The sequence below is a fragment of the Vidua chalybeata genome, chromosome 2 (assembly GCF_026979565.1).
Source record: "Vidua chalybeata isolate OUT-0048 chromosome 2, bVidCha1 merged haplotype, whole genome shotgun sequence".
Classification (NCBI taxonomy): domain Eukaryota; kingdom Metazoa; phylum Chordata; class Aves; order Passeriformes; family Viduidae; genus Vidua; species Vidua chalybeata.
The window spans coordinates 49,729,660-49,757,562 of NC_071531.1; the positions used below are offsets into that span (position 1 = coordinate 49,729,660).

At 39.7% G+C, this 27,903-nt stretch overlaps 1 long non-coding RNA gene across 1 annotated transcript; it reads left to right on the top strand.

Annotated features, from left to right (window-relative positions):
* The first annotated feature begins 829 nt into the window (after positions 1-829).
* On the top strand, positions 830-8,058 carry LOC128802366 (uncharacterized). Its single transcript, XR_008435385.1, has 3 exons — positions 830-908; positions 7,734-7,793; positions 7,979-8,058. It is a non-coding gene; the product is annotated as an uncharacterized LOC128802366 (long non-coding RNA).
* The last annotated feature ends 19,845 nt before the right edge of the window (positions 8,059-27,903 follow it).

Sequence of the window (27,903 nt, forward strand, 5' to 3'; positions counted from 1 at the left end):
TTTTCTAGTAACTATTTAAACAATGCTAGCTTTTCCATACAGAATAGAAACTGATCTTTTTCTTTCTTTCTTTCTTTTTTTTTTTTTTTTTTTTTGGTTCTTTACTTATACCTAAAATATAACACTGAGAAAAGAAAGAAATAAAACTGCTTAGGTATGTTCTAATTGTGATTCTTAGTTTTCTGATGCGATGGAGCTCAAATTTGCAGCCTGAATGAATTGTACTGTGTTGAATTTAATATCTTCAACTGTTGCAGAATTAAATATGACTCATTCTAGACCCCAGGAAAGCATAATTATATGGAATAAAACCTGCGTTTGAAGGGGGAGATGGAAAACTTGTTCTTAAACCATTTGTTGAAAGCTGAGTAGAGTTTGAAACATTAAGAGGTGCTCCCAATGAAGATGAATTAGTGACCAGAATTCAGGAAAAGCAGTCAGATGTGAATAACAAATTGCATTTGTTCAAGGTTCTGTGGTTTTTCACATGGGCACTTACACGCTACAATGTAAAGCTATATATATGAGATATGGTTTCCAGACTTTTTTCCCTTTTTGTATCTGTCTTCCAGGCAGAATGAATGTGATGTGTTTTGTCCAGCTGAGCCCATCCATATAGCCCAGCACAGCTCCGAGTGCCATGGACAATTTGTAGCGCAGTATTTATAGCCAATGTGCAAAATATTAACGTGACGGCCATCAACCCTGACTGGGCCCGTGAACACGAGAGCTGAGCCAGCACCCACTGCCTGTGACATCATACTCTGCTCTGCCTGTCAGTCTGGCAGAACAAGGTTTTGCTTTTCTATTGTTCATTGTCAGGAGAAAAGTCACACGACATTGCTGCCTGCAGGCTGGCCTGGGACCAGGGGCCAGGGACCATAATCTTTGTGCCTGTGAATAATAAGGTGTGTGCCGGTGCACTGGCAAGGATCACATTCACAAAGTATGTATTTACTTCCTTTTCCATGCCATCAAGGATTAAGGAGGGAGGAGTCTTGCTGACTGTATGTGATCCAGCTGTTTCAGATGGCTGGGTTCTGGGCTCTTGCTGCTTAGAAAGAGTGTTATGCAGCAGGTTTGCACCTGGGATGTCTGCTTTTGAGATCCAGAGATAAGACCCCAGTCCCAAACCTAGAGAGTTTGAAAATATACAGGATTTGAAAATTGGATGCAATGTAACAGCAATTCAGACAATTCTTTTTTCAATCTTGCCCTTTTTTTTTCTTGTGGAAATTATTGTCACTTCCAATAAACAATCGTGATTGTTTATTTTAATAATTTAAAATTATTTTAATGGAAATGTATGCTTCCCCATGGAAAACATGGTGGTTTCTTTTAAAGAATTCTCTGTGTTTGAAATTCCTGAAGGTTTTGGTTAAGAGAAAGTTATTTTTAAAAGGGTCTTTCAAAGAAAGTTGAAAACAATCCAACAACTTGTCCAATTTTCTGACCAGATCTGCTCCATGAATTTGGAGGGCACTGGAGGACCCTTTGAGAACACCCCACATATTTCTCCTATTTGCTTCTATGCAGGATTAGAACTATTTTGTTTGACATTATGTGAATTCTTTCCTTGTAGCAGCTGCTGTTTCTTTATGCATCCTTGAAGCAAATTAAGGCAAACAGAGACTATTTTGAGTGAAAATGTGCTTGCAAATATAGAATGGCTAGAAAAAGCAACAGTTTAATAGATTTTGTGCACATTGGATCAACATACTAAAAATACACCTTCGCTCTTTGTAAGACTTTGATATTTCACATAAAGTATCCTAATATTTTGGCTGTTCTGTTTCTCTCTGTTTCCCTTACCTCTAGACAGGACTAAAGAATATCAGATAAAAAGTTGTAAAGATGACAATAATGGATGGAGTATTGATAAAGAAAGACAATTAGTTTCATTTTTTCAGTTTTTTTACTGAATATTTATGTCTCTCTTCCCAAGTACCATGAAATGTTAATAATGCCCAAACTCTTGCTGTGATAACTTGGTTTGACATCGCTCTGTATTTTGGCCCTGGTGTGATCTGAAGCTCTGAACTCATAGATTAGTAAAATCCAGAGGTTGGAGTGCATGTGGAGATAACATCTGTTTGCCACCCATGTGTCTTTTAAAAGCTAATCCCTTATGCATGGAGCTGAGTGGAGCTGCATTTCATGACATCCCTTGCTGTGATTGCTGATCATGTAGACATACCTCAAGCTAACTTTAAATATCTCATTTGGGTAGGGCTACCAGCAAAGCACAAGAAATTTGGTTCTGAGCACAGGCTGAACCACCAGAATGTTTTTCTTAGTGGTTGGATACCAGACAGAATCAGTTTAAAAGAAGGTTACATGTTTAATATTATGTCTGCATGTATTTCAGTTATGGTTTTGACCACTGCAATTGAGGATCCTCTTTTGACCACTGCAATTGATGTGTTGACTAGCACAAAAGTCAACTAAAAAACTCTGTTAATAGAAAAATTGTCCTTATATATGCTTTTATAAAGATACTAGTTAACTATGTTGATGTCCAAAATGCCATTTTTACTGCCTGCCTCCCTTCAATATGTTAAAGACCTGATTCTTCATTCCTTTGTGTCACTTAGTGGGGTTGCTCATTATATATATTTGTCTACAATTAAGAAACAGGCATCAGCGCTTTTGTTATGTGGCAGCTACCTAGGGTGTCCCAGGATGTCATCCTTTTCTAAATGGTCTTTTCCAACTGATGTCACAAGAAAGCAAAATACCTGTGAAGGAACTGAGCAACTTTTGTTGACAAATTTGTCCCACGGAGTTTCATCAGTTGGAAAATAGCATTTTGTTTCTCTTCTTCCTTACCCTCCCTCCCTGCCTGTTTTTTTTAATCTCCAGAATGTTCTTTGACCAAAACTTTTTGCTGAGAAGTCAGGGAAGGTTCCTGCCTTTCTACAGGCCTTGAGACCATGTTTCTTTAGCTGCTTACTGTGCTTCCTCTGGAACTGGTTGTTTCAGATTGGCCTCCTAACTTTTCCACATGATTTTTGAGAGAAAACAAAGGGGTGAATTCCATCTCTCTGCCCTCTCAATGCTCTTCACAGAAACTGAGTTTATGAACTTGTTCATCAACTCTTGTTTATTAACTCATTTCCTGCCCACAAGTCTGGCACTGTAGAGGGGAGGAAATAAGCTGAGGGGAAGATTACTTCTCCTTCCACCATGTGGATAGGGCTGTCTCTGTGCACACAGGTTTTCTCTCTGTCTTTGCCTTCATACAGCAGGGTCACATGAAAAAGAATAACTCAGGTTGAAGAGACATCAGCTTCCAGTTCAACCTCCTGCTCAAAGCAGGACCAGCTCCAAGGACCAGCTTCAAAGATTTCTGGGCTCTCCTATGAGGTAGTTGTAGGCAGCAATGACCTTTTTTTCCTGAAGGCAAAGAGTCCTAAGTCTCAGAGTTTCTCCTTGTATGTCATGTGCTCCAGCCCCCAGCCAGGCTGGTAACCTCTGCTGTGCTCACTTCAGTGTGCCCATGTCTCTCTTGCATATTGGAGCCCAGAAGTGGACCCAACACTCCAGATGTGTCTTGCCCAGGCTGAGCAGAAGGCAAAAGACCACCTCCTGAGATGTACTGGCCAACCTCCCAGTAATGTAGCCCAAGATGCTGGTTTTCCTTTACACAAGGAGACATGAGCGGTCAACATGGTGTCCATAAAGATCTCTTTGTCCTTCTTTGCAAACTGCTTTCCATCTGGGGGATCCCCAGTGTGTTTTGCAGCATGGGCTTATTCCTCCCCAATTACAGCTTTGCATTTGACTTTCATAAGGTTCCTGCCTGACTGCTTTCCCAGCTGGCTAAGATTCCTGAGAGGAGTCCCAGTATACTGACCACTTCCCGAAGTACCCAGCTATGATGTTACCTGTGAGCTCCTAATTTCTCCTATGGGTTAATTTAATTTTTTAATATTTTTAAAACTTGTTTTGAGGTAGGAGAGGATTCAAGTACTTTGGCCACATCTGCACAATAAAATTGCATATGGCCTTTGCTGTTCTAGGGTGAGGTGGCCATCTGACATAGAAAAGGGTCCTAAAAAGGGTAATAAAGAAATAAATTCTCTCCCACTGCAGAGATAGGACATCCTCACTTTTGCCAAGATTTTTTTTTACAGCCTTATTCTCTATTTTGCCACCCTTGCTTTAGTTTATGATCTGTCTCATATTTTCCAGTACATATGCATATGACATCTTTGTAGTGACAGCCAAAACAAGTCAATTTCTTTCCAGAAGAACTGGCACAGTACTTTTCTTGGAACCTGGCATCAATTTGATGGAAACACTTAAGGAAATAATAATTAAAGTAGATCTGCAGTCAGATAGGAGGAAACAGTAACTCTTGATTGGTGGAGACAGGAAAAGCAAATAGCCTGGTTGTGGAGCTGGGGCTAGTACTTCTTGCACAGGGAAAACGTTAGAAGGAGTCCTTGTCTTACAGCCTCATTAATCCTGTATTTGCTTTATAGCTCAGAGTCAAACAACAAGTATGCCTCTGGTTCCTTCACTCCCCCAGTGCCTACTATCCTGCTTCCATTTAGCAAAAGTAACCTTCTCTGTCCTCATATGTTGTGCTTCCAACACTTTTGGCTCTTTGTCCACAGCAAGCGTTAAATGAAATTAGAAATAAAACAGAAGCATAAGGTAAACTACACCCAGTAGTATTACAACCATGTGTCCTATAACCACAAAAAAATACTATTGTGATAAATCTTTAAGAAGGGATCAATAAAGCAATAATACTGTACAGTGGAAACTGATAATTTAATGTAATGACTGATTTATTACACCATTAACTTGTCCTTAGCTTTGTCTTAGGACAGTTTGCTGGGTGCTTGTTAACTGTTTCTGGGTGGAAATACTTAAATAAGAGCCTGTAAGTTATTGACTGGTGTAAGATTGGTCGTTCAGTCTATCAGAAAATTAAAGTCTGTGGTGCAAAACAAAACACATATAATTTGGCTATTTTCAGCCATTATGGTATCAAAGACAACATGCAAATATGTGAAAGTAAATTCAATGACTAAATAATAGTCTATAGCAAGTGATGTATAAATATTTCACCTTTGGGAGATAATTTTTGTTTACCTGCAGTAATTAGGAAGTATGACTGGAAAAATCTGGCAGACAATGCCTTTGGCCGGTAGAGTCCTGTCACAGGACTCCTGCTTCTGGTTGTATGACTAGAGGGATGTTGCAAGGAGGATAGAGGATGGCTATGTCAGAAGTGAGAAGAACTTGAAATCTCTGTGAAAGGATGTTAATGATTGTGGTAGCAGGGGGCAGAGACCTTGTAGTTGCCGTCCAAGGCTCCTGTGTTTTCCTCTGCATGGTCAGGAGAAGCCACTGCCTGACTTCTGTCCTTTGCAGTTGGAGAGCATCCTTTCACTCATATCTAGTTTGTCTTTGTCACTGATAATGGAGTGCTTCAAAATGTTCTTTGGCTGAAGAAGAGTGGGCTAGCTGTAGTCCAGGCTGGATCTCAGGGTAGCTTATTCTGCATTGAGATATGCTTACCAAGACAGCTATTTGTTTACTCAGAGTGGAATGGTTTACTAAGGTCTGTCCAATAGAGATAGGACCTTAGTGTGAAACAATGAAGTGTCTATAAGGATACAGCTTTACGAACATCAGATGCGTTTGTGACAGTTTTCTGACACAGCTGGCATGGAATGGCCTTTGGCCATACAATTAAACCTTCTAGCTTTCAAACCAGGTGTCAGCATTCAAACTGAGCATGGTTCCTGCCTTGAGCTCAGGAGAGAACTATTTTGAGAGTGCTATTCTGTACTGAAACCATGCCAGGATCTGCTCCAACAATACTGGGAGATGATGAATTCTATTGCCCTGAACCATTTCCTGACAGAAACTAATTTATTTTATGCATAGAGTTTTAGAGGGCGGAGGCAAGTATCTGGGATCTGTACAGCCATCATACTTTTATTTCCTGCTAGTGTAGCTCCACTGATTCAGTGAGGTTACTTTAGATTCACTGGTGTGATCAAGATAAAAAGGTTTCTTATATTTGCATTTTGGAAAAGAAACATCCACTTTCTCCTGCTTATAACTAAATCTTCTAAAATTCAATGCATGGAAGAATATGAGAGAGAAAACATTAGAAGAACCAAGAGAATAATTATCTTGTGAGGGATAAATGTGGGAAGAGATAGGAAAAAGCAAAGATGTTTGGGGCAGGAAATAGTGATACTGGAAGTAGAAATATACATTAAAAAGAGTTAAGATTTAGCAGAAATAAAGCTAAGATTGATACAGCATAGACATTGTCATAGATGGCAGATGGGAGACCTGGAAATACAGAAATGATAATGGACAGGGAGATAAAGTAAATGAGCCTATAAGGCAGTGATGGGAGAAGGCAGGGGTGCAAAGGAATTGGATGTGTGCCAAGTTTGGAGCAGGCTCTTGAGACTTGTGACTGGTGAGACAGAGGAGACATCTGGACCCAGCAAAGAGAATGGAGAGGCTAAGATGCAGGTCTCAGAGAAAGAGAGGAAACATAGATGGAGTCTCTGTTGGATGCAAGGAAGTGTATGACACATTGGGCTTTAAAATGCTTATAAATCAGTGTCAGGAACAACATCCTGCCAACAAATGCAGGATGAACAAAATAGAAACTGAAAACTTCACTATCATCCTGGGAAAAAACACATTTTTAAATGCTGCCTGCCTCCTACATGGAGCTGAATGCATCTGAAAATATCCTCTAATTTGCATACAAATAGCTACATAAATTGGACTTGATCTTGCTTGTGGTTGTAAACAGAGGGATGGGAACAGGAGGCAGCACAGCACAGAAAATGTTATGCTGGACTCGATTTGCAGCTGTGCTCCAACATCACTTTCTGGCCTCCCCATGAGGATGGGAACACCATATACTTGAGAGATCTGACTCTTTCTGGGATATTTAGAGTAGGACTGTCTTCCTTCATTTTGGATATTGAAAACCTAAGATATGTAAAATTGTCTGAGACAATTACCTTAGGCTTGATTGATACTGAATGAAGGAAAATAGGTATAAAGCCATTCTTCTGACCTATTATAAATGCCTCTCTTAGCAAAGATGAATTGCCCTTAGGAGAACAGGTCTATTAGCAAATGTAAAAAGAATGCAGTGTAAGTACATTGGAATCAAATGTCCAAATGGTAGGCATCTGAATTACAGCAGATTACTCCAACCTAAATTGCCTCTTTTTAAGGAATTTGTTTGCAAATACTTATTGGCAATACTTAAAATTCTCTGTGTGTTGAGAGCTCCAAATGTGACATGTAAACATACATATTATTAGTAGCAAAAATAGCCTCAAATTTCACATTTTTAGCACTTGAAAGGTCAGATCTTATAACAATTAAAACATTGAGATCTCAATGTTTCAACATGTTTTTCTTACTCCTTTTCCCCCTCTGACTTTAATCATTGAAAACAAAAATATTTATATGCTACTTCTATGCAGGCCAAGTAACACTGCATGCAGATGATGAGGTTTTCTTCTAGAAATATTAAGTCTTATATTAAGTCTTATAATTAAGTCTTATTATAAAGTGGCTTCTCTGACACTATTATTTACAGTCTCAAACAAAAGCAAAATCTATGTCTAAATCTAATCTAAATCCATACATATACATATATAAATAAAATTTTGTGTAGGCATTTGTTGTCCAAATTTAAGCCATTTAGTTCCCTCTATATCTGACAGAAAGGTCTCTTTGAAAAGGCAAGTCATTCCGTATTAAAATGGGCACCCAAGACAGATGAGGTAAGTCCTTTGTAAGTGCATCTTTTCTCTACTGACTACTGGGAGAACATGGTTTAGACTAGGGGATGTTTACATGCCTAAACTGCAGACAAGTGTCATGATCTCCTTGCAAAATCATTTCAATCATTTCATGCCATCAATTTCAAAAGACCCCAGGATCATCAGTGTTACTCCTGCCTCCACAGCATCTTCTCCAGGATTTTGGAAGGAGTGAGACTACCAACATCACTGAATCGCCTCTTGTGTTACAAACAGCAATGACGAAAACCTGTCTGCAGACGCCTTATTAAACCCAGGCTCTGTATCTCCACATTCCTGCTGCATACTCCTTCTTTTGGGAGGCTGGTCTACAGGATCAGTTTTATTTGGTTTCATTTTTGTCAGTATTACTTGTTCCAGCATGAAGAATGATCGGCAGATCTTTGCTGCTCTTGCCCAGTTCCTTTGTTCCTTTGTTTGAAGTCCCCATTGTGTACCTGTGCTCTTGGCAGACTGCACATCCCTCTGTGCCCTGGATGTGCTTCACTGTCAGACTTGATGGATCTTCTATGAAAGAGCCTACAATCATGACTGGAGTCCAGATATTTTCTTTTTTTTCTGATATTGATATGCATGTCTTGTCCTTTCTCTTCATCTCTGCCTTTGGATGCACATCTATCTTTTGTTTTGATGCTGAATTGCTTGCACAATTCTTCACATTCTTCTCTATTGTCTGGTTCTCAAATATCTCTATTATCTCACATTGCTTTACCTCACAGCTAGTTTCTTTCATACTCAGTGTCACTTCAACTCTTTTTTTTGGCCAAATTATAGTGTGTGTTCTCCAGCATAGTAAACCTGTTCCCCAGAACTATCTGTCTGTATCACACTGCTTTTTCTGATTTGTTATCATGCTCATTCTCCCATTTGTGGGTAACCATTGTAATGTAATTTATGCCTTGTCTTTGTGTTCTCCTGTACTTTTCCTGTTTCTCAAAAATAGATACCTCCACTAAAACAAGTCTAAAAGCCTTGATCCCTGGACAAATATCTGAAAAATTTGTCAGTGCAGAGTTGGTGAGAAGGTCTCTGATGTTTGTGTAAACAGTTCCATAGAATACCATGACAGTTTTTTAAATTCTCTCCATTGAGGGGTGATTGTTACACCCACCACTTTCCAAGAGGTCCAGCCCTACCCATAACAATAAATAATTCCCTTACTAGAACTCATATATTGTTATTCCTTTGTTAGAGGTGAGCTGAAGCAAAATCAGGGGAACTCAAAGCCTTTTAACTGTGCATACCATTAAACTGTTGCAGGTGGTTAAATGTTTTTGTCCAGATAGTTTACAGGCTTGAAATCAGCTAGCACAACTACAACGCCATTGTCAGCTGTAGATACAGAGGCCGCTTCCATGCCTTTGATGTTCACATCATAATGAACACAGATATTCATGTCCCAGGATATTCAAAACACAGGAAAAAAACAGAAAGCATATGGAAAAAATAGTGCTGAAAAAGATCAGAGAGAAGCACCAAAAAGATCTGAGCAGAAATCACTCTTGCTATGCTCATTTGAAAGGTTTGGGTCTTTCAGGCAGGTCCTCTCTGATGGGCTGGATGTTGTACTGCCCCTTTCCCTGACAGCAGATCCTGATTCTAAGTGTTGTCTCAGACTCGCGGACATTTCTTCTGGTATTAGAGGGCCAGCAAAGCAACTTTATTTGCTTACTTCATGACATGGCTTCAGGTAGACAGTTAAGGGAGTTTGTGCACAAGGGACTCAAGAATACATGTACAAGCTTTTACAGAATTTCATGGGAAATTTACCAGAAGGTTAGCTTTAGACTAGACTGGTTTTCCTTAACCACCTATGTGTGAGATAAAATCAAGTTTCTGATAGAGGCATATGTCTGAAATCGAACACAGATGTGTAGCTCTAGCAGGGTAGGAGATTGGTATGAACAGTAAAGGAGCAAAGGATGTTTGGGTTGAGATGCGGAAGTACTCTGAGACCAGCCCTGACTCCAGCTCAGCCACTTTCTGCTTCTGAATTAAACATACACAATTCTACTTGAAACCAGTGGCAAATTTAGGTTAAATTGAAAGAACAGCTCTGACTGAAGAAACGCAAGCAAAGAAAGAAAAAAAAACACCAAACAAAAAAAGAGTTTGCAATGTCAAAAAGATTAGTTTCAGCATTCTCCAAGAACAATGTTTCACATTTTTGAGTTGGATTCAAAAGGAGCATCTGCTGAAGTAATTCCAGCTCTCATAATCCTGGTGATTAGGATACTGGCCCAACATGTTGAAGATCCCAAAACCCTACTTGATTTTGAAAGGGAGTTTGAATATCTTTCTTCTAAGATGACTTTTCCCACTGAACAATCAAATTCTGCTTCTTTAGTTATTTAAATATTATTATAAACAAATATTCACTGTGAAAAAGGGGACACTATAGGCTGGGAGTCTAGAGGAGGGAAACCTGATCTCAAGTCTTTCTTCCAAGTTTCATGACAAGGGGAAATTGGTCCCAGATGAGTGCTTTAATCAGCTTATTCTGGAGAGAGGTGACAAATGGTGCCACGTGCTTTTTGTGGTGTTTTTAATGGCTCCAAGAGCTAGTTTTTTATGCATGCTTTTCCCCCTTTTCCTTATTTTGTTTTTGTTTTTGTATCTGGAAATATAAAGAAACTTATCAATTCCAACTGAATGAAAACTTTCATGATTTTTTTCATCTAAACCTCATTTTATTCATTTTGTGATGCTTTTTTCCCCTCAAATTTTCATTTTACTTCCTCAACTTTTTAGTTTGTGTGTTGAACCAAAGAATAAGTAATTTCTGTGGGACATATTTGGCTTCCTACTGAACTTCCAATCCAGTGGAAATTTATAAGGGAGAAACAAATATTTTATATTTTCTTTTCTCCATAGAGTGAATGACCAAATCCCTTTATTTAGGTCCTTGTTTCATAGCACTCTACTGATTGTGTAAAATCATAATTTCAATATCAGAAATAATGACCTCATTGTCTGACCCATTAAAAATAGCTCATGAAGGACACAAACCCCACAGATTATATTACTCTCTATTGTTCCATTTTTCTGGGAACTTTGTTTTTCTGTCATGCTTTATTGTACAGTACAGAAAATAAAATAGTTTTGCAATAATTTCTGGGCTGTTTTGCATAGTGTGCTGTGCATATTTTTTAATGTTTCAAATTCTTCAAGTAAGAAGCATATCCCAGCTTTACAGCATTGGCCTTCCAGGAGCTTGTGGAAATGAAGGATTTAGAAAGTATATGGTAAAGGGATTACTACACATTACTGTTGCTTAATGACTATTACAATGTGCAAATTCAGATGCCAGCGCCAAATCAGCACTTTCAGCAAGTAGTAGGGGAGATGTAATAGAGAGGAAAAATTAGAGCCACTAAATTTTTTAACTGGGAGACAGGCTATTTCCTTGAGGATATAATTTTTTTAATTAACATGTGGCAACTCAGATCTCAATGTTGAATCTTCTGGATTGTACCAAACTCATTGCTTACTATCAAGGGAGGCAAAAGAGCAACTTGGGTACTTAGTTGGCTAAATACGGACCACATTGCCTATTTCCTGTTATTTGCATGCTTGATGGAGAAGGCTGAAGAAGGCTTCCTGCTCACTGGGGCTTCCTTCTTACCATGGTGCTCCTCCTCAGTGGGCTAAGGTGCAGGAGCCCAGTGACTGAGGTAGAGTTTTCCATGCAGCTGTGCACACAGCTACCTGCAAGCCAGCAATGGTGATGCAGAGCCACAGTTCAAAAGGGAGGATTAATGAGCACGAGCAAGAGGGGGTCTTGAGCTCAGGCTTGCAGCATGGTCTCACTTTCCTGTGTTTCTCATTTTCTCATCTGTTGAAATAAGGATGATGGTAATTAACTTGCAAAGGTGGTGTGAAGCTTAATTATTGCATGCACTCCTCAAATGCAAGACAGCTTAGTGCTCTATTTCCATAGTGACACTTTTTAATGTTGTGTAGGGAACGACACATTAGTCAGAAGCTGCTTGTATCTGAAAAGAAGGAGAGGCAGAGGAGGGTGAAGTAAGAGCATGTCTTTCAGTGTGTTAATAGTATTGGTGTGGAATGAAAAGACTAATCAGCAAACCCATTTTTTAAATATGTCCTTTGGGAATAAAATAATTTTGAACTATTACTATTAAATGCACATGGATCCATCTGCATGTCTAGTGACCTATTGGATATAATACAGTAAGACTGCCTCAATAGCAATAATATTTTGGACAAGAAATGTAACTCTCAAACCCTCTCCTGGTATAAACAGTGCATTTATAAACTGCTTGGCAGTGAAGGTAATTATCTCCTAATGAACAGAGAACTGTGTCTAGGGAAAAATCATGATAGAGAAAGAGAAGTAACTAATTTTTAAAATGGAATTATACATGTATTGTTCATATTATAGTAATTAGTTTTCTCCTGTTATACTTTTTTATTTCTATGTTCCACTAGACTATTAAATCAATAACAGTCTCTAATGAGTCTGAAAAAAGTTAAAGACAAATGAACTTTCCCATATGGATGTAATATTTGCAGCCATAAATAAATTCTTACTGTTTTTGTCAGGCTTTTCACACACCCACAGATTCTGCTATCAGCTAGTAAATCTTTGTGTAAGACATTACGGAATCAGATTTCCCTGGGTGAAGTGTTGGCCAAACCAGAGAGAAAAATAATGTTGCAGAAAGTGTTTCCAAGTTCTGTCTTCCCTTCCACCCCAAGTAGAATATTTTCTTTCTGCTTTTCTTCAGAATTTCCCACCATGATGTCTACTTGGATGGAAGGCAAAGCAGATAGTGTTGCTGGTGTGCATTTTTTTTTTTTTTTTTGGTGATAGTAGAGAGAATCTTGCTGTTGGACAGCTGGGATTTGAAAAGTCAGAAGTGCAGCAAGTCATCTGGAATCTTTGCTGTATTTTTCTCTTCAAGCAGGACATCTGCCCAGCAAGATCAGTCAATGTGCCAAAAAAAAAAGCCTCCATGATTTCTCCAGTGATGTTTAAGGGTATATCTAGATTCCTCTGCACTGTACACAGGGCTCTTATGAATGCTTTCAGAAAAGGTTTGCTTGCAACTAATCGCATAATACTTCATATAATACTGTACTTGCCTCTAGACCATAGATCTTCATCAGTAAAAACTTTCCCTGGGAGTCACATATGCAGATACTAAAGCAGTGAGGTTACAGAGAATACTGTGGTCTCATCAGTGGCTCCACTAGACAAAATAAAATGGTATCCTTTTTATCAAAGAGAGGGGGAATAGGAAGTATAGAACTTTCTTATCTTCCTGGAAGTCAAAGCAATGCTCTGTATGGTGTTAATCCTGTATAATCCATTTATTTTTGAATCAAGGGATGCCACTAATTTCTTATTTCTGGGGAGTTGCTTCTTTCGCACAAAATACTTCCTTGAGATTTCTTTCCTTTTGAAGCCATGGCAACGGTAGCCATGGCTTTTACCACCTATAAGAATTATTAATGCTCCACAGTTGAGCTGTCTTTAGTAATTAACAGATGAAAGGCAATGGCTCAATAACAATAAGACCTCTAATCAGCAGGGTATATCTTACATGCACACTGGGCTTCTGTACACAAGAAGGATTTGATGATGTCAGCTACAGATTGGTTCCTACAATCACAGAAAAGTAAATACCTCTGAGGAACTCTGTAAAATCCCTGTTCATCCTCCTGCCCTGAAGCTGGAAAAGTTACAGGATTAGTTATTACTTTGCTGGCTTCTTGACTGAATTTTGCACAACTTGTTATCCCAGCATCCCTGTGATAGGTGGAGATCCCTCCACCTACCTCTGTTGGCTTGACAGTCTCATTCCAGTGCTCTGTTATCTCAGTGTAGACTCTCCCTGGTATGCCCACAGAAACATAGAACATCCTGAGTTGGAAGGAACCCACAAAGAACATCGAGGTCCAACTCCTGGCCCTGCAGAATGCCTGTCCCTCTGTTTCCCCTCACAAGGAAGTCTCCCTTCAGTCTCCCATTCTCCAGGCTGAACAAGCCAAGCAACCTCATCCACTCCTCATACAGCTTCCCCTCAGGGCCCTTCACCATCTTCATAGCTCTCTTTTGGACACCCTCTAATAGCTTTGTATTTTTCTTATATTGTGGCGCCCAAAACCACACACAGCACTTGAGGCTAGGCCATGGCAGCACAGAGTAGAGCAGGACAATCAATCCCCCCTTTCAACTGGCCAGTGATGCTTTGCTTGATGCACTCACAGCTCTCCCTCCTGGCTGATCTCCTCACATCTGGAGCTGAAGTTTTGCTGGCACCTTTCTTTCTGCCACCAGAGATTTTAAACTCAGCTGCTTCCTGCTAGTGCAGTGTTCATGGGAATTCATCAAGGTCCTTTCAAAACTCATGTTCAACACACCAGTCCTGTCTGTTCAACACAGGGCAAATAAATAATTGTCTCAGGCATGTTTTTTACATCTGAGTTCATAACCTAACCCCTGGTTCTATATTTATTCATTAGATAGTAGGGCTCCTCTTTTAACAATTACTTAAAATTCAGGACTTAGCACCTTCCAAGATAGCAGTGGCTGGAGACATCTGCCATCCCTGTTTGTGTTCAGATCTTGCTTATGAAAAACATGACAGATTGGAAAACAGAGGCTGTATCACTGGGCATTACCTAGATGATATGCCAGATGTGCAATTAAGTTCAATGCAATATTAAACTCCCTATTCATTAATTAAGAAATTTGGATATATATATCTTGGTTATCTCCTGAATAAGTAGTCTATCAATGCCCTGAAGTGCAGTGCATGTTTTGAAGCTGTCTGTTAGCAAAAGCCATTAGCAGATAGGCATACATTTAGAGATCTGTCATGGGACTGAGTACCCAAATACCTCTCATAGCCCTGTCATGGGTTGGATAAGGCTGCATCTACACAGCAGAATTCTAACAGGATCCTGGTTTTAGCTGGGGCAGTGTGGTAATGTAATTCCAACAGCTACAGTAACAACCAATACAAGGGACAATGTTGTCAAGTTTGTACCGTGCTGTAGCCCTAAAAGTACATAATTCTGCATCTTGGTACTGATTTTTATCTGTGCAAGCAAAATCGAGGTAGGACAGATGTGCCAGCTTCTGCTATGAGGTATGCACAGAAACATTTCAATGCTAAAAAAAACCTGTGGGCTGGAGTAAGCTGTGTAATCCAGGAAGAGGAAAGAGGCCAGTTGGCAACTAATTTCTTGCTGCCTTTATTTCTCCAAGAACTAAATCAATTTTCCTGTCTGAATGGGGTTGCTGAAAAGCACAACCTTTTTAAAAGCTATTTTTCTCCCCCCTTTAAATTCCCCAATCTAAACAAGTTCCACACACTTCCCACTGGCAGAACAGTTTTAGAAAAATCAATAATTGAAGTAGTCTAAGCCAGCAACAGAGTAAGAATTTCCATTTGATGACTATTACTCACATAAAAATAAGGTTTTTTTAATGGAGAAAAAAAGTGGGAGGAAAATTATTCCTTACCATAATTTAAGCCATGTATTTTATTTCTCATTAATGGTGGAGCTTTGTAAGCAAAGCAGTATATTATGTCTTTGCATTCTCTCTCTCTGTAAGCCATGGAACCTGAAATAAATTATGTGCATTTGCCTCCTTGAACATACTCCTCAGTTGCACTTTGCCTACTAATGTCTACTGGAATTACTTCTAATATTCCAAACCTCTGTCAAAACGTCAAACAGCTTCTTCTTCTCCTGGTAGAACAGAAAGAACTACCACAAAAATATTTTCTCTTTTCCTCCAAAGCCATGTTTTTTGCATATGAGGTTTGGAAATGGCAGTTCACTCTGGGATTTATCTTTGGCATTAATAGGTTTTGGATTTACAATATTTTTAAGTCCCAGTAATTAGGGAAACAAAAGAACTAATTGAAATTTGTGCCTTGTTAAGATACAGATCTGACAGTGTCTTAAACCAGGGGTGTGGAATTGATTTTGTAGAAAAACCAACTGGAGAAAAGAATGCTGTGCCTCTATAATTTTTACAGCTTATCTTTTTGCCTTTTCCTGTGTTTTTGCCAAACATGGCTGATGGCATGGAACGAACTCTGTGTTTTTCTGTAGAGTGAGCTTGTCATTATATCCATCAGTATTCCTGCAGGAGATTCCTAGAGCAGATTCCTGTAAAATAATGACAGGTCACTCCTTGAGAAACTCTAACAGGGTCTTTTAAAGGAAGTGTGAAACTGTTGAGGAGAATCCTCTTGGCCACATATAAGTGTGACATGATGGAAATTATTTCTCATATCTAGTCACTGCAAAAGGCATTTGACTGAGGCATGGTGTCCCAGGAAAACCACATGCACAGATTCCTCCCACAGCATGGTGCTTGCTTTGCAGGAACCTTGCCTTCTATCTCGTATTTCTTTTAACAGCATCAGATCTTCTCAAAAGAGCCCAAAGGAGAGCTGCCTGTCATGTCACCAGCTTTTGCCTGAATGCAAGGCGTGCTCTAATGGGCTAAACAAAGCCAAATTCTACTCTCTGAAAGCCAAGAGATCCGGGCTGGCTCAGAGGTACTTGAAGCCTCATGTAAAGGCAAAGTAGTGCATCAAAGTCGTACACATGGTTTCTCTCTAATAACAGGTCAGGTGAATCTCATAGGTCTCACTTTTCAGAAATGTTAATGATCCCCAAAAAGCATCCCAAAACAAACACACAAACCCCAGAAACAAGTTCTGAGAAACAAGAAAGCTCAAAGATTGAAGGAATAATTCTATAGAAATAAGTAAGCAGAAGATGAATTAAGACATGCAAGTTGTGGCAGCTTTTGAGAAAGAAAAAGAAAGGAAACCCCTGTTGCATGCCGGGTTGGTTCAGTTAGGGGTTTTAATAAATGTTAGTTAGTTAGTTCTATGTACCCCCATTTTCCCCTCACAATGGTTCGCTCTGAGTCACTTACCATTGGAGCTTTCCCATGTCAGTCTTGTAGTCACCCCCTGTTCATTCCTGAAGGTTCTGTGACAGTCACCCCATCCTTGTATTCCTATTCATCCCGGAACCCTGTACCCACCCCCATTATGTTCCCGTTGTCTGCCGTGATCCATGTCACTCCCCTGTTGCCTGTCCCCATTGGGCAAGGGGGGCTTCTCCCCCTGTCTTCCCACCCCCTATTTAACCCCATGCCTCCTTTGTCCCAGCGTCATCCTGACCACGCGCATGCTAGGAGACGGCTGCCCCAGCCACCGTAGCGGCCACGTGGGAAATAAAGATTCTCCAGCCACGCAGGACAAGGTGTGCCTCCCTTGTCTCTTTGTCTCCTCTCAGCACTCGGCTGCAAAACTGGCAAACCCACGCGGAGGCTCAGCCTTAGAGCTCCATACACATGGCAGCCCCGGTCTCACCAAAGGGCAATGCTAGCCGGGCTTCCGAGACGCCCAAGACAGGGAAAAAAAACCGAAGCCGCCAACCCCAAATGGAGGAATATTTCCTGTTGAAGCTACTAGAGAGATATGAGGAATAACATGAGGCATAATTCAAGGGCCCTGAGTCTTTCAGAATAATGCAGAAGTAACACTGAAGAATCTCTGGTGGTGCAAATTAAAGCATTTTATTATACCTGTACCAGGGTGGTCTAGACAAGCTAACCATGAAAGTAGGTTGGTTTGTTGCTTTATTTTGCCTCTTTCACCTCTTACTGTCTCAGTGCTTTCTAATGCATATGAAGTAAACCACACCCGGGACTTGAAATACCATTGGCCCGTGTTTTCTCTGGTTGCAAATTCTCAAAATGAAGAAACAAAGACATTTGAAACTCATTGGATTCACCTGGTAAAACAAAAGGGATACTCTTCGTAGACCAGCCAGATCCCAGCCTCAGAGTACTGTGAAGACTTTGTGAAGGCTGTCACAAAGTAAACAGAGGAAAAGTAAATATCTGAGCTCTTTAAATGTGGCACAAACATACCACCATCTAGAAATAGCTAAGACACCTCCCCTATTTTAAAGTATCATAGATTAAATGCCTTTTTTAACTTCTTTCAGGCTGAAAAAGATTTACTGAAGAGTAAATCAGCCTTGCAAAATCCTTATGGATGATGATGATGAGCTTTTCATGATGAGTACTGTATTGGGATGAGCATGTGAATTATCTTTTAGGTTTTTTTAATTGTCCCCGGGCCTTAGAGAAAGAGCTGAATCAGAGAAATTTACATAAGAATCTTGATATGTTGCCCTATTGTTTTCTTAGAGGCTCAGTTTAATGTAGAAAACATCTGCCTGCCTTTGAGTGCTCTATGGATCATTTGGTTGTTTGAGAAGTCCCATTTCACTCCTTTTCCTCCATTGCTTGGCTGAGAAGTGCTTGGTCTTGGTAGCTGTCAGCCAAGAGAAGAAACAACAAAGAAGAAAGAGAAAGAGAGAAAGATAGAGAGACAGAAAAGAAAGAAAGAAAGAAAGAAAGAAAGAAAGAAAGAAAGAAAGAAAGAAAGAAAGAAAGAAAGAAAGAAAGAAAGAAAGAAAGAAAGAAAGAAAGAAAGAAAGAAAGAAAGGAAGGAAGAAGAGAAAGAAAGAGAGAAACAGAAAGAAAGAAAAGGAAAAGAAAGAAAGAAAGAAAGAAAGAAAAAGAGAGAAAGAAAGAAAGAAAGAAAGAAAGAAAAGAGAGAAAGAAAGAAAGAAAGACAAGAAAGAATAGAAAGAAAGAAAGAAAGAAAGAAAGAAAGAAAGAAAGAAAGAAAGAAAGAAAGAAAGAAAGAAAGAAAGAAAAGAAAGAAAGAGAGAAAGAGAAAAAGAAAACCTGTTTAATGCACTTATCAACATATTTTCCTACACTTGGCACATTCTGTGTCAGAGAAGCCTGAAGCCCTCATAACTATTCAAGGCCAAATATAATAGAGATAATAATAGATACTAATTAGAGTCTTCAGGAAAACTATTTTGATTTAAATAGTGTTGTTAATAATATAAATAATAGCATAAATTCCTGGACCTGCTAGGTAATGCCATATTAAGAATGGCATCCCTAATTTTTATACTGTGCTCTGGAGCAAGGCTCTGTCTCCACAGAATTTCCTTCCCTTCTGAAGACTTAATTCCTATTTCTGTCTTCCAGTACTTAAATTTAACAGCCCCTTAGGGCTTCCAGAATATGCACTAGTTGTGTTTAACATTTGCTTAGCAACTTTTGCATCATTACTTTTCTGTAATTAGAACATCTAGTGGCAATGGTGATAGACACTGTACAAATTAGTGTTATAAACAACTAATTTCTCTATCAAACTCCAAGAGGGACATTATCTTTGTTTTTCTGTTTGATTTTGGCTCTCTCATGGTGAATCTGAACATACTTTTCTCCATACATTTTTGGTCATTTTACAAAAAAGGGAATAATTTTTCCATATCCCATTACTTGGCTTTTTGTTATTCCCCAGATGTTACATATGAGAACAAGCTATTCTGCCTTCTATGGTGATGTTTTCTCTTTTCTGTATCTTCCATGAAGTTGTAAAAAAAAATGCTGCTACACTTTTCTAATTTTGTCTGACATTTCTAACTTAGATAAAATTTATAAAAAAAAAAATTATCCAAAACTAATAAAACAATTAATAGGTTGCAGAAGAATACTGTTACTTGATTGTGTAGCAGAAGCTAGACTTTCCTCACAGAATTTTACATAGAAAATGGATTAATTAACAACTTTCCTCTGGGTTAGAAGGATTTGGTTGCTTTGGTGTCTTATGCTTTAAGATATTCAAGGGAGTCCTGCTACGCAGACAGCTGCAGATCTGGAGGGGCTTTATAATATTTGATCTATATAAATTTTAGCTAGTTGTATTTCTTGCAATGCATCTTTTCTTTATTGGTTTCGGCTTGTGGGTTTTTTTTGTTTGGTTGGTTGGTTTTTTGTTTTTGTTTTTGTTTTGTTTTTGTTTGTTTGTTTGTTTGTTTTTTCTTCTCAGTAAGTGCAAAGAATCATGAGGGATTGCCCAATGGACAAAGGTGTTGAATTTTTGACATAGCTTTTGTCATCCATTTTAGTACACATTGAAATTAAATATGTGTTAATAAAGAATAAGCTTTTGTTTAGAGTCTTATGACTATAAGCTATTTTTTTTCTCTGTCAGCACTTTCTTTGTTAATTTCATGCCATAATTCCAAAGTTTTTTACAATCACAAGTGCACTTTTATGATAAGTACGGTCTTTCTTTTAATCTACCACATGTACTATCCTTTACAGAACACAAAGAACAGCAGTGAAATAACCCAACTGACCTTGATATCTTCCACCAGGTCCATGTGAGGCTCCCTGGGCTTTCCACTCTCTCCTGCTTTCTAGCTAATAAGTAAACACTGTGTTGAGGCTGGACTCCAGGACTTGTCTTAAAACACCTGAGTGCTAAGACATCTGATGTTACGTGTGTAAAGAGTGCTGCTTTATTCTGTGCCACGTGCTTGCCATCTGACCTGGCAAAGTCACTCACTTTGCATTTCAGAAAAGGCTGTAGGAACTTGAGGTTCAGCCAGAAGTGGAAGGTGGTGAAGCTGAACTGCACTAGCAAATGAGTCCCTGAGATCCCAGATGCAAAAGGGGTCACTGACACTGCCATATCTTTGTGTGGGCTCAGGTACCCAGCGAAGGATGAGCCAAGGTGAAGGAAATAACACATTATAACAGTATCCTGTCTCCTTCTGGTTGCCTGGGGCACTAGAGCCATTGGGACAGTCTCTGTGGTAAGGTTGCATAAGAAATTGTATTCTGGCTTCCCAGGCTTGAATTAGTCTTCACTGTGTAGTCTCACATACCTAGTGCTGTGGCAAAGTGTCCTTAAATTAAGAATATTGTCCATTTTATACCACTCAAATGTCCAGTGATAAAGAGTCATTCAAGCATAGCAAAGTGTTATGTAAATATGGTCAGGATTATATGGCATGATGTAGATGGAATTGCTACACTTGGTTTCTGTTGTAAAGGACTACACATATATTTTTAATTTGTTCTTACATATTGTCCCATTTGTTATATTATCCTATTGTTATATTCTCCTAAACATGTACTTTTCATTGTTGTTTTCTGAAAGCTTTACCCCTGAACAGTAAAATACAGTCAGGCTGCAGTGCTCAATGCAGGATGTGAGAGAGGCTCTGCTGTGTATCAAAACTCATTACAGTCTCTTCTTAAACAGTATGAACACAATCCTGTCCAGTTTACATCAGGTAAGGAAAACAGTGTAGCAAGGAGTTTTGGGGATAAAGAATAAAGGAGACATGACAGCCTTAGGTGGAAGGGCAGAAAGTCTCAGATGAACATGGCTCTGATTCCCTCCTTCTGGGCAGTTCCTCCTGGGGAGAGTTGAACATCTTGTAAGTAGACTCTTCTTTTATACCAGTCACTCTTAGGTGTCTTGGGCTGCTGGCTGTGTAAAAAACAACAGATTTAATTGTTTCTTAATATCCCTTAATCTTTTGTATCATAATATCCCTTTAGTGCTTTAAAATGAAATAAAAAGACACCATTTAATTCCAGCAGACCTTTGGTGTTCTGACCTTTGTGCAGTGCTGGAGTTGTACAGTAGGGAAAAGCTTTCCCTGTCCTGCATTACAGATTAATGAATTTCTAAACTCACAGTATAGTGAGTATACTGCTAGTATACTGCTATCTAGTAACAATAGAAAGCTGGCATTCTGTCCAGCAGAGTGTGAAGTCCCAGGAGAGCAGACAGAAAGCAGTAGGACCTGGAATAAAAGGTGCACCTGTGTGCTACAATAAAAAGTACACTTTCTCTTCCCTGTTTCTTGTCTCACCACTTTTACCTCATTTTCTTTGTGTATACCTAAATACTGCTTGTGTCCAATGGAAGTGACAAAAAGCACTTATGCGCATTGGCAAAGAACAAATCAGTAACAAAGTGAATTTGTCAACTGATATGGCCCAGCAGGGGAACAAGAAAGTGTTAAAATGTAGAACTCTAAAACTGCAAGTTTTGTTGCATTAACAACATTTTAAAAGTACCTGACAGAGTTAATTTCTTATGCTATTTTTAATGCTAGTTTTAAGAAAGTACAATCTCTCCAGCCACTGAACTCTGGTGAGCATGTCTGTGTCTGTACCAATATTTTAATTTTGACTGAGAAGAGCAAAATGTCTGGATACTACCACTTACAATTGCAGGACTTTCTTTTGCCTGCTTTGTACATCTTCACTGTGGGTGTACATATGCCTGAGTTACTTTCAACACTAGATGATCACTTCCACCTTCCCTGGTGTGACAGAAGTTTCATCTTGCTCAAACAAGGTATGAGCATCATTGTGAAGGATCAGTGTGGAGGTGATGAACAATCTCTCAACACCAGAATAACTCCATCGAGTCCAGTTATCCCAGGGCAGTTGCAATTAATTTCCTGTTGCCTTTTTGTGATCAAGCCCAGGATGATCATGTCTAAAAACCTGTAAATTTCTTTTACAGTTTTAGGGAACTGGTACATCTATTTGTTGCTTCCCCTTCAGCCTCAAAGGGGAATTTTTTGCATATAGTGGTGGGACAAGGAGGAATAGCTTTAAACTGAAAGAGAGTAGGTTTAGATTAGATACTAGGAAGAAATTCTTTACTCTGGGGGTGGTGAGGCACTGAAAGATGCTGCCCAGAGAAGTTGTGGATGCCCTATCTGTGGAAGTCTTCAAGGCCAGCCTGGATGGGACTTTGATTAATGTGGTCTAGTGAAATGTTTCAGTGTGATTTCATGGTTTACCCCCAAACCCCGGGTTTATCCCCTGAAGTTGTCCTCCCAGGTGTGTCAATCACCCCTCCTTTCCCCATCCTGACCCCTGCCAAGCCCTGTCTGTCTCTCCTGGAATTCCAGAAAGGGCGTCGAGTGATTGGGCAGATTCAAAAGATGCCCTCCACCCCTGGGGGGGGCATTGGGCCATCCAGGTATCCTTTGTCTCCTGAGACCTCCTCTCTGGTACCTGGTTGCTGGGCTTCCTACCTGTCTCCTCCTCCCCTCCCCCATGTAATAAACAAAGTTCCCAGGTGTTCCCCAGAGACGTGGGCAGGGCCTTCCTAGTTCCCATGGCAACACTGGAACAGCTGCTGGCTCTAGCTGAGTACTGATATTGAAATGTTAATTAGCTAATTGCTCTGTTTGTTTTCTCTAAACTACCCAGAGATAACCTGCCTCCCCCACCATGCCGACATTCTGGGATTAAAATGCAAATTAAAAAAAAACCCTTGGGATCATGGGAGTATTTTTAGGGGATAAAGACACCCCTAAATAAAGAACTATACACAGTAGAGGGGACTAGACAAATGCCCTAGCTGAGGAAGAGGGAACACATCCCCTGATTGACTTTTCCCGTCACCATCACCTAAAAAATACTAGACTAGATTAGGCTGTGGGAAGCAGAGAAGGAAAGACAGAGCCCCTGGTGCTGCCACCAGGGAAGAAGCAGGGACAGCTGTTGTCCTGCACTTCAGCAACAGACTCTGCACGCTGCCTCACCTATTGGCTACCAGTGTGCCACAAGGAAAGAAGAAGGGACAGCTGCTGCTCTGGACTTCAGCGACAGATTCTGTACACCTCCTTCCCTTTTGGCTACCTGGGAAAGCTAAATCAGTGGGGGTGAGCTCTATTTGGGCCCCCTCCCCAGCTGATCTTTTTAATAAAGAGCTGAACATTAATAAAGGCATTAGCCCTGTTCATTTCACCCCAGGTAAAAGGGAGAGCAACTACGTAGTCGGGTGTTCTGTTGGAGCAGTTGCTGGATTCAAAAGCCTGCGGGCCAGAATAAAAACTCTGGATTAAAACCCTCCATCAGAATCAACTCCTTTCTTTCACCAAGGCCTTAAAGGCCTCTCCGGCAGCGAGAAACCTGAGGAGTGGACCCTCTGCGAGGGAAGCTCCATCCCGCCGCCACCTGAGCTCTGGCATGCCTGGACTTGTCTCCTCATGCCCAGCTGCAACATCCAGCTAGTCAAAGGTGTCTCTGGGGTGAAACACCACAGTGGCCGCTATTTGGTTCAGCAGCAGGGGCCAGACAAGCCAAGGCACGTCCTGTCCTTGATATTGGTAATACCAATAGTGAAAGGTGTCCCAGCCCATGGCAGGGGCTTTGGAACTGCATAATCTTTCAGGTCCCTTCCAACCCAAACCATTCTATGATTCTATGAAAAATCTGCCTCTGAACCAGGTTTGTCCTTGTCAGTATAATAAGAAAAATGAAATGAATATTTATATCTCATAGTGAATGTGCACACACAGGATAAGCACTGCATTCAGAGGATTGTGGGTTTTTTTCAGCTTGTCTTTTTCCTTTCCAGGGACTTTCACATCAACTCCTTTTATTATTCACAAATAAGATAACTGATCTTCTGAGCACTCCTGGATATATTAATTATCCATTCTATGGATAAAACCATGTGAAAACAGGGTAAAAAACTATTATTGGAATCAGAGGAAAATGTCTCTAGGAAAGAAATTACAAGTAAGAAAAGGATGGAATAGGAAGAAAAGCATTGTCTGGTTTCTGACTGAGTTTTGGAGTTCACACTGCTGCAATGACTTGCTCTGTGAAGGAATGAGTTATTTTTACTTAGACTGAGTAAGATTTCTGTTCATCACTGATACTACTGAGCTGATTTTACTGTTCTACAGTATTTTCTGTGTGTGGATGGACTTGCTGATAGTGAACAAAGGGTGTTTTCCTTTAATGGTTAAGGTTGAAATTTTACCATGTTTATCTCCTAGAAATGAATTAAATTGAGTGGAATAGTTCTAATTCATCCCAGATTCATGCAGTCAATATTTCAACAGGAAACCTCTTCAACGTTTTGAATCTCAGTGTACTACCCTCCTGACTCTTGAGTGGCTCCTTAAATCTATATGCCTTAATAACACAGACTTTGGAGCTTGCACCAAGTGCCCTTCTGAAAAGCATTACATAATTATTTCAGTTCTTTGTAGATTGGAAAATAAATGATATTCCATTTTTGAAAGACAAACTGTTAGAACTACTTCTCCAGATGTACTTGTGCAGTACCTGGAGTTTTCTAGCCTTTGGGCATGTGCAAAAGAAAGTATCAGACATTGACAAGGTCAACTTAAATTATGGCAGGGAGAATGGGCAGGACATTGTATGGGGAGTTCTGAGCTGCCAAACAAACAGGGATTATGGAAACTCCCATTTATCACAGTTACTGTGCAAAAATCCTCTCCTACAAAAGGTGCATATGAGCAGAGAGAGGAGAATGCTTGCCCAGTTATAGCTATAGGCTGCATTATATGTATTATTACCCAAAATCAGAGGATTCCTATTAAATGCCTAGAGCTCCCACATTATTCTTGCTTTAAAGTGCTAGTGACTTGGGTAAAGGTTTGCCTTTTAGATATATTTTTAAGTCCTGTTTGCTTGTAGTAAATTGCTTGGAAGTTTATAGCACTGAATTTTGAGGATTATTTGCAGTGACTACTTGTACCTTGTTGTCCAGGAAAGAATTTTTCATCTGATCTATATAAAAGTGTTTATTCTCATCAACTGTTGTGCTTTCCAAGTCCTGGGTAAAATATGTTTCTTCAGTCAGACACAGAGGCTCCCAAATGCAATATTAGCAGTGAAGGATGTGGAAAGCAGAGGTGAATGTGTTGCTGATGTGCTTCCCCTTATGAAGGGAGAACAGGGTTGCCTGGAAGAAGGATGTTTTGGCTGATGGAACAAGACTTTGTAAAGTGTATTGTTTGGACAGAGGATACGCTGAAACCTCTGGAGGAAAGAGGAAAGTTGACTTGCAAAATGTCTGGGACCATGTTGTTTGGATGTAATCGGAAACATCTCCAGTATTTACGTGAGACAAGATATGAAATAAATGACCAGGACTTGTTTCAGATCACAAAGCTTGCCATATTCACATGCGGGTGAATGCAGCAACAGTCTCTGTGGGATGACTTCACAGCTACGTGGTCCTACACAAACTACCAAAGGCAAGTGAGGAAGACTGGTGTCCTCATAATTTTCCATTGAAAATCCATACTTGCTAGAGATCTTCTCAAGGGATAATGAGCAACCACCTACCTTAATGTGAACAAATTCTAAACAGAGAAGGTCTGAAGGCAGTGGGAAAATAAATAATTCTGAAAAAGTATTGAATGTCTTTAACTGATTAACCTTCCTTCTGGGATTAATCATGCTTGTGGGTCTGGTCCCAGTGGTCCCATGAGGTCAATGGAAACACATCTTCAATCAGGAATTTTATTATTGAAGTACACTCTTTATTATTACGACATCCCAAGATACGCAAACCACTTATATACAGGAATATCCCAGCTGTTGTAGTGCAGTGAACTACAGTGCAGCTCTACAGAATAAATGTGAAAAAAGTCAGAAACTGTAGAACAGTGGGATTTTTGAAAACAGAGTTCTTCTATAGTTTTGTATATAGCATACAGAAGTAGGACTTCCCCTACAATCTCCCTTTTGTGCAGTTGTGGCCAATACCCTCCAGATAAAATGCTATGTTTTCCTTGTCCTCTGAGCTCAGCACATTTTAAATGATATAAGGGTATGTAGCAAACATTTCCTCCAAGGCACTAAACATTTGCTGTCAAAGTTTCAAAACCCTGCTACTCCTTTTCATTTGAAATGTGCCTGTTACAGGATTTTCTTCTGAGTGGGATACACATAAGGCAGTTCCTCTTTAGTATAGTGACATTATCAACCTCTACAGCTATCTACAACTCCCTGAAAGGTGGTTGTAGTCAGGTGGGGGCTGGTCTCTTTCTCCAGGCAGCAACTGACAGAATGAGAGGACACAGTCTTAAGCTGCACCCAAGGGAAATATAGGTTGGCTATTAGGAAAAAGCTTTTACTGAAAGAGTGCTTAAGTACTGGAATGGTCTGCCCAGGGAGGTGATGGAGTCACCATCCCTGGATGTGTTTAAAAAAAGATTGGATGTGGCACTTGGTGCCATGGCTTAGTTGAGGTGTTAGGGCAACTAAACCCTAGTTTGGGGGTTGCACTCGATGGTCTTAAAGGTCTCTTCCAAACTAGTGATTCTGTGATTCACATAATGGCATAAAGCTTACCTGAAAAATATCTAAAGATAAGACTGAGAAGAGAATGTGTACTCATTTACATGTATAAGAAGTTTCAGCAGCTGCTTCTGTTCATACACAATTATTTCTCATGAAAATGTTTGGAAACAGTTTTAGATTTTTAGTGTGATCAACTCAAGTTATTGCATCTGGGGAGGATTTGTCATTGTCAAAAATAAGCACCAAAAGGGGCATAGGAAATACAGTTCTCTAAGTGGAAATCAGTAGCATTAACATGATTCTACCTACTGGTGACTGGGCGTTGCCTCCTTCTGGTCCTTCATGCTGAGAGAGCAGCTGCATATGAATCTGAGAGGTATTTGTTTTATATGTATATAGTCTTTTCTTCCTAAGGACATCTGTAAAGTTAAATTATTGGATCTAGGTATAATTCTACAGTCAAGTTAGTATTGTTCTCAGAGTGGATCCAGGAAAAATTCAAATTGTGTGCCATGCTGGTTCTTAGAAGAATTTGCTATTCCATCTAACTTGAATAAAAGATTTACTGAAAACCCTTGAAGGGATAGGAAGATCTTCAGAACACTTATTCATCCTTGGTCGATTATGGTAAAGGATCTGACCGCTGACTACTGGAACACTGCACAGCCTCAGCATTGTTGGCTGGGACAGGCTCAAAGACATTCACTAAATTTAACATTAGTTATAGGCAAGCATCATTAAGTTTCTATCAGCAGATAAAAGAGATTCAAACAGAATCCAGCACTACTGAGATATTTGCAAATACTAAACATAAAGCTTTGATATCTACAGTTTCAATCTTGATTTAAACCTACATGCACATGTAATATGCCTGTGCTGTCCAAAGGTTATTTATAGCAGCAGAGAGCATTGCCTGGTCTGCTGAAAAGCTTGATTACCTATCTGCCTACATTAGTTTCCCCATGAAATACGGTGTTTCTGAAATTATATGTGTAATTAGAGACATGCTGTCAAGCTTGAAATTGACACGAGGCTGCACTAGGTAGTGGGGAGGAACCCTAGCCTACGGCTTTATGC